Source organism: Phragmites australis, chromosome 9 (genome assembly GCF_958298935.1).
Source record: "Phragmites australis chromosome 9, lpPhrAust1.1, whole genome shotgun sequence".
Classification (NCBI taxonomy): domain Eukaryota; kingdom Viridiplantae; phylum Streptophyta; class Magnoliopsida; order Poales; family Poaceae; genus Phragmites; species Phragmites australis.
In genome coordinates, this window is record NC_084929.1 from 4,351,647 (window position 1) to 4,364,443 (window position 12,797).

At 47.7% G+C, this 12,797-nt stretch overlaps 1 pseudogene; it reads right to left on the reverse strand.

Moving 5' to 3' along the window:
* Window positions 1–655: 655 nt before the first annotated feature.
* LOC133929644 (glyoxysomal fatty acid beta-oxidation multifunctional protein MFP-a-like) lies at window positions 656–12,104 on the reverse strand (annotated as a pseudogene).
* Between the last annotated feature and the right edge of the window lie 693 nt (window positions 12,105–12,797).

The window sequence follows — 12,797 nt, forward strand, 5'->3', positions numbered from 1 at the left end:
TTCCCATGAAATTAATATTATTTTAAAAAATCCTTAGGTTTTATGGAGCCTTCATCCCTTTTGAAAAACCATTCTTGTTCATCACTGCTGGTGATGGAAAATCTATATGACCTTAGGTACTCAACAAACCAACCAAAAGAAACATTGAACTCAATTTTGATTTGGGTCGTTTCCCCATTTGGATCAAATTTGAATTTGCTTTATGAAAACTAACCAATTCCGTTTGCATGATATCCCTATTGCAAGTATTTTTCATTCATCTCACAAAAAACAATTGATTTTCATAAAAATTAAATTTCATCTAAATACTTTTACACTATTATTGTCCAAAGATTTCCTATTATCATGGTAACTTGAAATCTCGGTGACCAATTTGCCCATAATGGGAGTAGGAGAAAGAGAAGAAGAGGCGGAGCAAGGGTGAGAAGTTCATTGTCTGCTAATAATATATGGCACACTGACAACAATGGTATTTCCCTGTGTTCTTTCCACGTTTTTCCATTCATGCGTTCCAGTTGTGTTCTTTCCACGTTTTTCCATTCATGTTTTCCAGTCGTGTGGTAAGATAAGATTTGCATATGCATTTGACACAAGTCTTAAAGTGAAGTCCCTGTCTTCATGCAAGCTGGATATTGTGCAACGATCTGAATTTGTTATTACTCAACTGTAGTTTCTTTCTACTATAAATTTTGGTCTCTTCGTCTGAATTTGGGAATTCTATTTGTACAATTATTCATTCTGTCTCCCAGCCAGATCTCTTCCATTCCATCCAGAACGCTCTAAAGTTTGAACTTGAAGCCGTGCTACTGCTCTTCTGTATCAATCTCAGCCAGGAACACAAGATGCTACCATGATCTAACTCAAAGCCGAGCCTTTGCCTGCTTCACCGCCGCGCTCTGCGGACAAAATTCATTTCCGAAAGAACAAAAATAATCAGAAAACATGTGCAAAATCTCACAGAATTGGAGTGGGGTATCTGACGAATGGAAGAGAAATGAGCCCAGGCATTGTTCTCACCAGAGGAACTCCTGCTGCTGCCCTCTCGGACAGGTAGGAACAAGGTCTCAAGAACTGGCCATACTTCACCTCCCACTCCGATAGCTTGGCACGGATGCGCATCGCGCCAATGGATTCTGCCCAGTGCATGATGCCACCCCTGGTTGTGCCATACGGATGAGCAGTTTATCAGTTCAGAGTTCAGTTGATGTGGTGAGCCATGCTGGGCAAATTTTTGCACCTAGCATAATTACAGATTGTTCAGAGACAGACACAACAGACCTGTATGCTGGGAATCCCATGCCGAAGATTGAGGCGATGTCGAGGTCGGAGGCCTTGACGGCGATGCCCTCGTCGAGGACACGGCAGGTCTCGTTGATGACAGGGAAGAACACCATCTCCATAATGTCATAGTCGTCAAGCTTCATTAGCTGATGCCATTTGCATAGATCTTGCTTGTTAGAAATGGTTCTTGAAACATTAAAGTTTCTAGTAACTAGAATCATTTTGCTTTAAGACGGTATATGATCCACATCAAGAACCAGTCAGTTCAAATGTGTGCACTGCTGTGAACCATCTATCGTGTCCATGAAAATGTTACATTTGCCAAATACTTCAAAAGCTAGCTTGTTTCTTTTACCATCATTAATATACACTACAAACATCAAAGTTGCTTCAATAGTGAGTTACGCTAATTCTTTTAGCTTCAGTGGTCAATATCACCGACAAGAACAACATATTTTGCATACTGAACATATTTCAGCATCATCTCTTTTTGCTTTTTTTTTTTAAATTTTGCAAAGCCAAACCATTTCCTTGACTGCTAAGATAATCAGAACATAGAAAAACACCAAAATGAAGTATCAATTATTAAATGTAATACACTGTCAGTGTATTTGGTGTTCTTGGAAAAATATACTGTCGTGACGAACAGACCTCAGGATCGGGAGTGGCTCCTGCCATACTCTTTTACTTCTCGACATACTTCATGATTTCGGGATCAGGAATCGCCTTCCTCTTGCCCGCATACTTGTAAAACCCCTTTTGAGAGGCTTCACCTGTGGAAATGTAAGCAGGACATGATAAGAGGTAATACTTGCAATCATAAAAAATCAGCAGGGAGATGGTATATGAGCAATGTGGCCACCAGAGGAACAGGAACCAATGCAACCCTGCAAGTGTAGCTTGATGAACTCTACCTGTACTTTTGTCTTCAATCATGAGAGGTACCAGCATCGACTTGTAAACCCTCTCAGGGAAGTTCTCAAGGTACTGCATGCCAGTGGCTAGAGCAACTTCAAAACCAATCAGATCTGCCAGTCTGGAGAAAAGTAGCAAAAAAGAAAAACAAGATGCACAATTGAAACCATTATACAGTTTTGATGAATGAACATCATTGCATAAAAGTATAGGAAACAACAAGCTCTATTGTCTAACCTGAATGGACCCACTGGCATCCCGAATTCGGTGCAGGCATGGTCAATCTTGTAAACATCCATGCCATGATCGACAAGCAAGAGCGCTGTCTGAGTGTAAGGGAAGAACATCCGGTTGACTGCTAAGCCGGAACAGTTCCCGACCACGATCGGTGTCTTCTTGATCTTCTTCCCCACATCAAGCAAGTCAACAACTGCTTGTGGCGAGGTGCGCTCGGAGCTGACTATTTCCAGAAGCGGCACTATATGAGCCGGGCTGCAGAAAAATGGAAGGTTGTTGGTAAATAATCCACAGCTAAGGTGTTATCATGCCTGAATAACATTGAGTTACGTGAAGAAGTGTGCCCCAAGAATGCGGTCTTGGCAATTTGTCTTCTCTCCAATCAGGTCAAGATCAATGGTTGAAGTGTTAGTGGCAAGTATACAATGCGAAGGACAATGCTGCTCCAGTTCATTAAAAATTTCCTGCTTCAGCTTCACATTCTCTATGATTGCCTGTCGATGAGAAAAAAACCCGACAAAACAAGGTAGCCAAGTCAATATACTTAAGTAGGCCTAAAAGAATAGATTGGTGGTAATTAGATTTAGGACTTGCCTCAATGACTAAATCCACCTCTTTGAATCTCTCGTAATCGAGCACACCTGTAAGAAGTGACAGTGTCTTTTCGTATTTCTCCTCGGACATTTTCCCTTTCCTGACATGACTCTGCAAATTAGCTGGTGGTCAATGGAAATTAGTCAGACAAGGCAGACAGTTTCCCCTTTTTGTTTTGGTTGGTCTGATATCGAGATATAATTAACTATAAAAAGAAAGTTACTAGACTATCAATGAAATTAAGGCATCCCCTACCTTTGATCCTTTCAATTCCTGCATTTAGGAATTTCTCATATACTTCTTTGAGTATTACAGGAAGAAAAGATTCACCTGTCTGGATGGCATTCCTTCCGCCTCCCACCCGCCCCTTCCCCTCCTTCTGTGCCGACTCCAGCCCCACACCGGACTCCGCCCAGGACCCGGCGGCCACCTCACCGGCCATCTCCAAGGAGTCTCCCACCCGCCCCTTCCCCTCCTTCTGTGTCGACCACAGCCCCACGCCGGACTCCGCCCAGGAACCGGCGGCCACCTCACCGGCCATCTCCAAGGAGTCCGCCACACCCTCCCCTCCCCGCGAGTCTGCGTCGCTCTCCCCTATCGCTCAGCCGTTTTACCCATCTGGTCGTTCCAAGGAGCTGCGATGGCGTGATATTAGTTTATCACCACCACCTTTGCCTTCCTTTGGCTCTACAAAAACTGTCCCGCCTCCATCGTCTTTCAGGGATGTGTTGATTACGGGCAAGCCGACGGGTCCTACATCGTCCCTCCCTTTCGTCTCCTGAGGTCTCATCACGGTGAGCCCTGCTGCGTCACCTCCCCCGATCATCAAGGTCGCTGGCGCCCGGCCCAACGGCTTCGTGTGGCGGCAGAAGGGTGAACCTACACCCCGCGTTCTTGGCCGCTGCTGGCCTGCCCGCTCCGTGGAGCCCCGTGTGGTGGCTCCGGAGTGTGGACCTAGCGAAGGGGGGTGGCAACGTGTGCTTGGCAGGCGGGAGCGACGACGAATCAAGCGCTCTGTGGGGCGCCCCCGATGACCTGTCCCTGATGATCTTCGGGGCAAGTGTTTCAATTGTCTTGGCGACGATCATCGGGCGACGGTCTGTTGGCGGCGGTCAAGGTGCTTTCGCTGTCTTGCTCTGGGACACCGCTCTTTCGCCTGCCCTCGACTCTGCGCCATTCCTTGCTCCTCACCATCGGCTGTTCTCCCCTCGCGGAAGGATAATCGTTTGGTCTGGAACCGGCTCTCTGTCCAAGTCCGTCACGCCGAGAGGACGTTGGACAGGTTTCCCATCTTTCGTCACGGCGTGCGCTCGTCAATGGCTGATGTGGTTGCTGCTCCTGGTGCTCGTGATAGACGGCCGCGCCGCAGAGTCCGCAGACGGCGTGCTGCTGGCCGTGATCCTGCTGGTCCGCCCCATCCGCTGTCTGACGATTGCGCTAGCGGGTCGAGCGCACCTTCTCCTGGGGCCTCTGGTGGGGATGATTCAACTTTCGCCACCACTGGACCAGCAACCAAGCCGTAGCGTATCATCGACCGTTCTACCAACATTGCGCGCAGTGAAGATGAACTGCGTCATTCTCTGTTCGTTTCGGTGGTCAACAACAGGCCGGCAGTTCCTGGAGGCATTTTGCTGTCTGAAATTGCCAGGTTTTTCAGCCTTGATGCAAATGCTTTAGAGATTCATTGCATCATGCCTGAGGTTTTCTTGCTCTTTCTCCCCGATGTTGCCGTGGCTGATCTTGTTTACAATGGGGGCGGCCTCTCATCATCTCCACTTTCCGGCTACATTTTACTCGATGGTCAAGGCATGCCCATTCCACTGCTGCGATTTTGTCAGTTCCTGTTGATATCGAGCTTTGCGGTATCCCGGCTCATGCTTGGGAACTCTCGACCACCGAGCATTTGCTTAATGAATTTTGTTGGATAAGTGATCTTCATCCGGACACAGCTGATCGACGTGATCTCTCTACCTTCCGGGTGACGGCTTGGTGCTCCCAGCCGAGTCTCATCCCCACCTCCATGGAACTACTCATCATTGAGCCACCGTTCGACGTTGAAGAAAGCCCGCCAGTGAAGCGTGCCTTGGCGTACACCATCGATGTCTCGGTGGCCCCTGTTTTTCATGCCATTGATTGATGATGTTTCGCCTCCTTCTCCTCCGGCTGATGAAGACCAAGATTGGCGCAGACGTCACCGCCGACGCAGGCGTGGTCCGTTCCGTAACACGGCGGGCGACGTCCTAACTCGCGAGGGCCCGTGCGTTCCGGTGGATGCGTGCCTGGGGCCGAGCCCATCTATTGGTTGCCATGTGCTGGCGGCTCCTGGGCCCAGCGAGGTGCAGCATGCGCCTTTGACGGCTGGTGTTGAGTCCCCATGCGGAACTACCTCCTCGACTCCTGTGGGGCACATTGATAGCTCGGCGGCAACTCCAGGACCCCAGGCAGGTGCTGCTTTGGTTCCTGCACTGGAGGCTGACCGGCCGGTCTTTGCAGCGACCCATGCATCTGATGCACCCTTCATGAAGGTGGCGGACCGTTGTTGTGCCTTGATTGAAATAGCCAAGTCTGAGTCGTTTGCTGCCATTTATGTGCCCTTTCAAGAGGGTGGGCCCTGCCCTATTGTGGCCAAGCATGAAGCCCGTCATGTTTCCATTCCTCTGCCAGTCGACGAGCCCCGACTGGGGACTCTCCTGGTCCGCTCCCCATGTGTCGTGGTGTGTCCGACTTCTTCAGCGACAGTAGTCTGCACTGGGTCGCGCACACCGGTGAAAATCGCCGACTTAGTGCCGAGCGAGGACAACCCAGTTGTTAAGGCATCCGAACGGCGATCTCCCAATCATCCCTCTCGAGCGAGGTTGGCTTCTCTTAAGGTTTATTCCCGGCGTTGTTTGCGTTGCAATTCTGAGCATAAGGATGTGAGAAGTAGTCCTTCAGCTCCATCTTCACAGTCCATTTCTCCACGGGAGGCACGCACAAACTTCATAAACAAGCTCTCCAAGAAAACTGTCAACCTCATCCCGGCACCACATATTTCCAAGAGAAGGCAGAAGACTCTTCCACCTGGCACCACTCCGCGTCGTAGCCGATAGATTGCTGGCGTTGGGATTGTTCTTCCAGCAAACTCAGAATCCAGTCGGACCATGAAACAAGTCATGAGATCGCTGGAGATTATTGGGGACCAAGAAGGTATTACTCAACATGCTTTGGATGATTATACCAAGCTGTTCGACCAGCCTCTGTCAGCTACTCATATTCAAGCCTTGGCAGCCCTATTTGGCTAGGTTCCCCCGACTGATTTTGTTGGGGTTGAGCCGGCCTTGTGCTCTTAATAGCGTGCAATCTTGGTCGTTCTTTTTTTCCTCTTGCAATGAACCCGTCAAATATTGTTATTTGGAATGTGCAGGGCCTTAATTCTTCCTGCACGACAAGACTCTGTGCGTGCCATTGTGGACTCTTCGAGGACAGATATTATATGTCTCCAGGAGACCAAGATGGCTGGGATCTCTCAAAGGGTGTTATTGTCTATGATGGGTTCTGATTTTGGCAATGTGATTGAGCTTCCTTCTGCCGGTGCTAGTGGTGGAATCTTAATTGCATGGCGAAATCGACTTGGCCCTGCTGTTTCTAGTCGGATTGATGCCTATAGTGTCTCTGTTCAATTCAATCCAGCTGTTCAACAGTCTTGGTGGTTGACTTGTGTTTATGGGCCACAAGGTAACGATAACAAGATTCTATTTCTGCAAGAGCTTAGGGACATTAGAGCAGCTTGTCCGGGGCCATGGGTTGTGGCCGGAGACTTTAATCTCATTTATAAAGATGAAGACAAGAACAATGCCAATTTAAATCGTGCTATGATGGGTCGTTTTCGGCATTTCATTGATGATTTGGCTCTCAAGGAATTACCTTTACATGGTCATAAATTCACTTGGTCTAATGGGCATCATTTTCCCACCTTAGTAAAGCTTGATAGAGTCTTCTGCTCTTTGGATTGGGAGCAGCTATTCCCGAATTATATTCTGCATAGTGCAGCGACCGGGGATTCTGACCACTGTCCGTTACTCCTTAGGCTGCATGATATCAAACCTGGTAAGAGGAGGTTCCATTTTAAATCTTTTTGGCCTAAGCTGGAGGGTTTTCATGTCGCGGTTGAGCAGGCATGGTCCTCTGTACCCGTGCGTTCCTGCCCCATGGAAACTCTGTCTCTTAAGCTTAGAGCTGTTGCTAGAGGTTTACAAAGTTGGAGTCAAAAAAAGGTTGGTCATGTTAATTCTCAACTCAGGCTTGCCAAGGAAGTCTTACATAAGTTGGAAATTGCACAAGACAGCCGCATGTTATCCCCCATTGAGAGTTGGTTGTGTAATTGTCTTAAGAAGCAGTGTCTTGTTTTGGCTTCTCTCTTACGGACGATTGCAAGAATTCGCTCTCGAATCAGTTGGCTTAGTGATGGGGATGCCAACACCACCTTATTCCATCTTCACGCCCGACATCGTAAGAGGAAAAATTTCATTGCTAATCTCACTTCTAATGAACAGATTTTCACTTCCCATGAGGATAAGGCAATGGTGGTCTATGACTTTTATAGTGATCTGCTGGGCTCTTGTTCGGTCAGGGAGCATACTATTGACCTTGATATGTTGGGCATTGCGTCGCATGAGCTAGCTGATCTGGGTGCTCCTATATCTGAAAATGAGGTGTACAATACAATCAAACATCTACCGCCTGATAAAGGTCCGGGACCAGATGGTTTTATGGGGCGTTTCTACAAGTCATGTTGGTCAATTATCAAGGGAGACATTATGGCTGCCATCTCGGCAATTTGGAGCAGAAAATTCAGGAATTTTTGGTTGCTCAACACTGCCTTCATTACCCTTCTACCAAAAAAAGAAGAGGCGAAACAGGTTAATGACTTTCGGCCTATAAGCCTTGTGCATAGTTTTGCGAAACTTGTTACCAAGTTGTTGGCCAATAGGTTGGCTGGCCGGCTCCACCAAATGGTCTCCCCCAATCAGAGCGCATTCATTAAGGGCCGCTTTATCCAGGATAATTTCATGCTTGTGCAGCAAACTGCGAGATTTTTGCACCAACAGAAGCAACCTCGTTTTCTACTCAAGTTGGACATTTCAAAAGCTTTTGACTCAGTCTCTTGGCCTTTCCTTCTTGAAGTTTTGAAGAAGAAATTGGGGTTTGGACCGATTTGGTGTGATATGATTTGTGGGATTTTGGCTTCTTCATCGACACAGGTGCTGCTAAATGGGGTTCCCGGTGAGGCTATCTTGCACTGGTGAGGATTACGTCAAGGTGATCCCTTGTCTCCAATGCTATTTATCTTGGTTATGGATATCCTTAATCATATGGTGTCGCGTGCCTCGGAAAACGGCTTGTTGCAGCCTCTCTCTTCTAAGGCAATGCAGCATCGGATGTCGTTGTATGCAGATGATGTGGTCGTCTTTCTCCACCCAGCCTCTAGTGATATTGACTTATTGCTTGATGTCTTACATCTCTTTGGAGAAGCCTCAGGTCTCAAAACAAATGTGCAGAAGAGCAGCGCTTTCCCTATCCAATGCAATGTTTCGGAAGTTGCTATAATTCAAGAGCACCTCCCTTGCGAGCTGCAAGCTTTTCCTGGCAAATACCTGGGGATTCCTCTCTCCTTGCAGAAATTGACAAAAGCACAATTTCAGCCTATAATAGACCGAATTGCAGATCAATTGCCTGGAAAGCTGATCTTATGTCTAAAGCTGGAAGGGTTGTTCAGGTTCAGTTTGTCCTAACAGCCATGCTCATCTATTTAGCTATGGCCATTGACCTCCCGCCATGGGCCATTAAGGCAATTGACAAAATTCGGTGGGGATTTCTTTGGAAAGGAAGAAAAGACGTCAATGGCGGTCATTGTCTCATTGCCTGGGCCAAGGTGCAACGACCTCGAGAGCTCGGTGGTCTAGGTATCTCTGATCTTAAAACACTTGGTTGGGCCCTCAGGATGCGATGGTTATGGCTGCAGAAGACGGAGCTCGATAGACCTTGGTCTGTTTTTCCAATTCGGGTGCATGAATGTGTTCGTGCTTTCTTTTCCATGGCAGTTGAGACTGAGATCGGTGATGGTGCGCATACCTTATTCTGGAAAGATAGGTGGCTTCATGGGCAGCGAATTGCAGAGCTTGCACCACATTTGTTTGCTGCGGTCTCTACATTCGCAGAGCTTGCACCACATTTGTTTGCTGCGGTCTCTACAAGAAAGGCTAATCGGCGCACTGTTCTTGATGCTTTAACAGATCACATTTGGATTCAGGACATTCAAGGCGCAACCTCTGTTGGCGTTCTTGCTGAGTACCTTGATCTCTGGGACATTTTATCCGAGATTGTGTTGCAGCCAGGAGTGGAAGATTCTCATCGTTGGCGGTTTTCAGCTTCAGGACAATACTCTGCCAAATCGGCCTATGAAAACCTTTTCCATGGCTCTGTTCTTTTCCGGCCATGCGACCGGATATGGAAGTCATGGGCGCCAGGCAAATGCCATTTCTTTCTTTGGCTGGTTATGCATAAAAGGTGTTGGACTGCAGACCGTCTTGCTAGAAGACATTTGCCGCATCCGGTGTGCTGTCCTCTTTGTGATCAGGATGATGAGACAATTGATCACCTGCTCACCGATTGTATTTTTGCGAGACAATTTTGGTTCAGCCTCTTGCAGCGGTTTGGACTTCATGGTCTGTCACCTTCGGTTGATGACAGATCCTTTGATGACTGGTGGAGCAGGGTTAATGATGCGGTTGACGACCAGATGAGAAAAGGCCTCAACTCGCTTATCATTCTTGGGGCATGGACTCTCTGGAAGCATCGAAATCGATGTGTTTTTGATGGTGCCGCCCCAAACATTGCAGGGGTTTTGTTGCTTGCTGAAGAGGAGGCGCATTTTTGGTGTATGGCTGGTGCTCGAGGGCTTTCCCTTTTGATGACCCTAGCATCTAGTGACTAGGTCGTTCTTGAGGTCTTTATCACAGATGCGCATGTACGCTAAGTTTTGAAGGTGTTTGGTTGTAATCAGGGTTTTCCTACCCTTTCTTCTTCTTTAATACAATGATACGTAATTCTCCTGCGTGTTCGAGAAAAAAAAAGTATTACAGGAAAATGGCTCAGTATCAGTGCAGTTGCAATTCCAGAACCCATCAGTTCCACCACCAACAATGGCAACCTTAGTTACACTCCTGGGCATCAACCCCAAGTCTGTAACCCCAGGAATCTGTTGTAATTTACAGGAAAAAGGCATTTTGTTTTTATTTTCTGTAATGAATAATTCCAACATAAGCAGAATAGATTTTTTATAAAGGGGATGTAACTAGATTTTTTCCATAAAGTGCACTACAAAGGAGGAAACTTTATATGTGTAACGAAGTTACTACAGAACCCCTTTTTATCCTTTACCTTTGTTCTTTTTCTTGCGAGGATATTCTTTACCTTTGTTGTTGCACGCCGTGAAAAGAACACATGAACCAAGCTTTTATGTGTCTGATAAAATGAGGTTCTGGAAAGCAATGGCTTCCTGCATTTAAATTGCACAGCTCAAGTGAATCTCAAATATTTTCAAAGGATTTTTTATCAAGCAAAATTATTCGAAAGGAAAGCGTATAACAAAAGCAAAGATGGGAGTGGTATATCAACAGTACCTTCCGAAGCCCGGCTCGGGGTCCTGAGACTATACCTTCTTCAATAACATCAATACAAATGAGAGGGTGTTTAAGATAGGGAGCTTGCATGTGAGCTTGAGCTCTGGCAAACTTGAGCATCTCCCTGGCCTCCTCAGGAGATTCTAGCTTGTCGGTTTTGCTTAGCGCTCTGACCCACAGCCTTCTAGACTCGCAGATATCCAAAGCCTGGTGGGCAGTACTCAGCAAATCTCCAGGGGAAACTATCGCCCAGTTGATAAGCTTCTTCAGCTCTAATTGGCTTGGACAGCTAGTGCAAATTGGTTTATTTCATTGTGTTTAGAACAAGTGAAAAAAATGTGGGACTGAAAGACACTGTTAGAATTGGAGCGCGATCTAACTCTCTAAACACACGCGAACACAGTGGAAAGACACAGCGAATTTGTGCTGCGAAAGTGGCAGCGTTTTCTGCATTGTGTTGCTTAAAATAAAGGACTCCCTATTGGCCGAACGTGGCCTTCTACATGTGCGCCATGACTCAGTGTCCAAGCCATCAATGGCGCGCCCATAACCCGAGAACGACGCGCACATCGAGCTGAACTTGCGCTGAACCGAACAAACTATCTAAAGCAACTAGCAAACTAACAAACTAAAAGAGATACTTGCGCACAGGGTTTATTCTGATATTTCTCCTCCTAATCCTTGATGAGCTACTGGATTTGAATGATTCCGATCCTGGAACGCAGTTCCTGGAATCGAACACGCCTGAGTAGCTTGGTGAAGATGTTGCATAGCTGTTTCTCCGTGCCGATGAACTCGACATCAATCTGCCCATGCTCCGCACATTCCCTTATAAAATGAAACTTTGTGCCAATGTGCTTACTTCGATCGTGTAGTACTGGATTCTTGATCAATGATATGGTGGACTTGTTGTCCACTTTGAGACCCGGCGCGCTGAACTCTGCGCCAAGGATGTTAGCCAGTAGTCGCGCCAGCCACACTCCTTGACATGCCACGGCAGCCGCAGCGATGTACTTTGCCTCACATGGACAGAGCAACAACCTTCTGCTTGAAGGATTGCCAGGCGATGGGGTTGTTGTTGATGAAGAAAACCAGCCCCGTCGTGCTCTTGCGATCGTCAATGTCACCGGCCATGTCTCTGTCCGAGTATCCTAGTAGACACGACCGTGCGTCAATCTCCTTTTCGTACAGGACACCCCAGCTCATGGTCCCTACAACATAGCAAAACAAGTGCTTCACCGCAACAAGGTGTTCTTCTTGTGGCGACTCCATGAATCTGCTCATGTACCCCACTGCGTAGGCGAGGTCCGACCTGGTGTTGATGAGGTACCGAAGACTGCCGACCAAGCTTCGGTAGGTCGTGGCGTCAACTAGTGAAGTTGATCCCATCTTGCTGAGTTTGAGACGGGTCTCCATGGGCGTCTAACATGGGTTGCAATTCACCATGCCCGCCTTCTCTAAGATCTTGCGGGTGTAGGCCGCCTAACAAAGGGAAATGTTGTTGGCCCCTTGGCGCACCTCGATGCCAAGGTAGTAGCTCAAAGTGCCCAGGTCGCTCATCTTGAAGAGCTCCATCATCTCCACCTTGCAACGTCGGATGTTGTCGGAGCTAGTGCTCATGATGATCAAGTCATCGACGTACACTCCGACGACCAGGTTGCACCCGCCTTGGCTGCGCTTGTACATGCCGTGCTCCGAGCTATTGTGTTTGAATCCGAGCGACAAAAGTGTGACGTGAAGCTTCATGTTCCATGCGCATGGTGCCTGACGTAGCCCGTAGAGGACCTTGTGCAGCCGATACACCTTGTTCTTTTGCTTGTCATCGATGAAGCCAACCGGTTGTGGTACGTACACCTCCTCATGGAGTTCACAATTCAGGAATGCCGACTTGACATCCATGTGGTGAACCTCCTGGGCGGACAGACTCTAATTGCGCCACTGGCGCGAACACCTCGTCGAAGTCCACACCTTGCTTATGGACATATCCTTTAGCGACAAGGCGGGCTTTGTGCTTGACGATAGCTCCATGTTCATTGCGCTTCAGCTTGAACACCCACTTTAGGCCAATCACGCGGTGCCCTGCACGGAGCTTGACAAGACTCCAAGTCT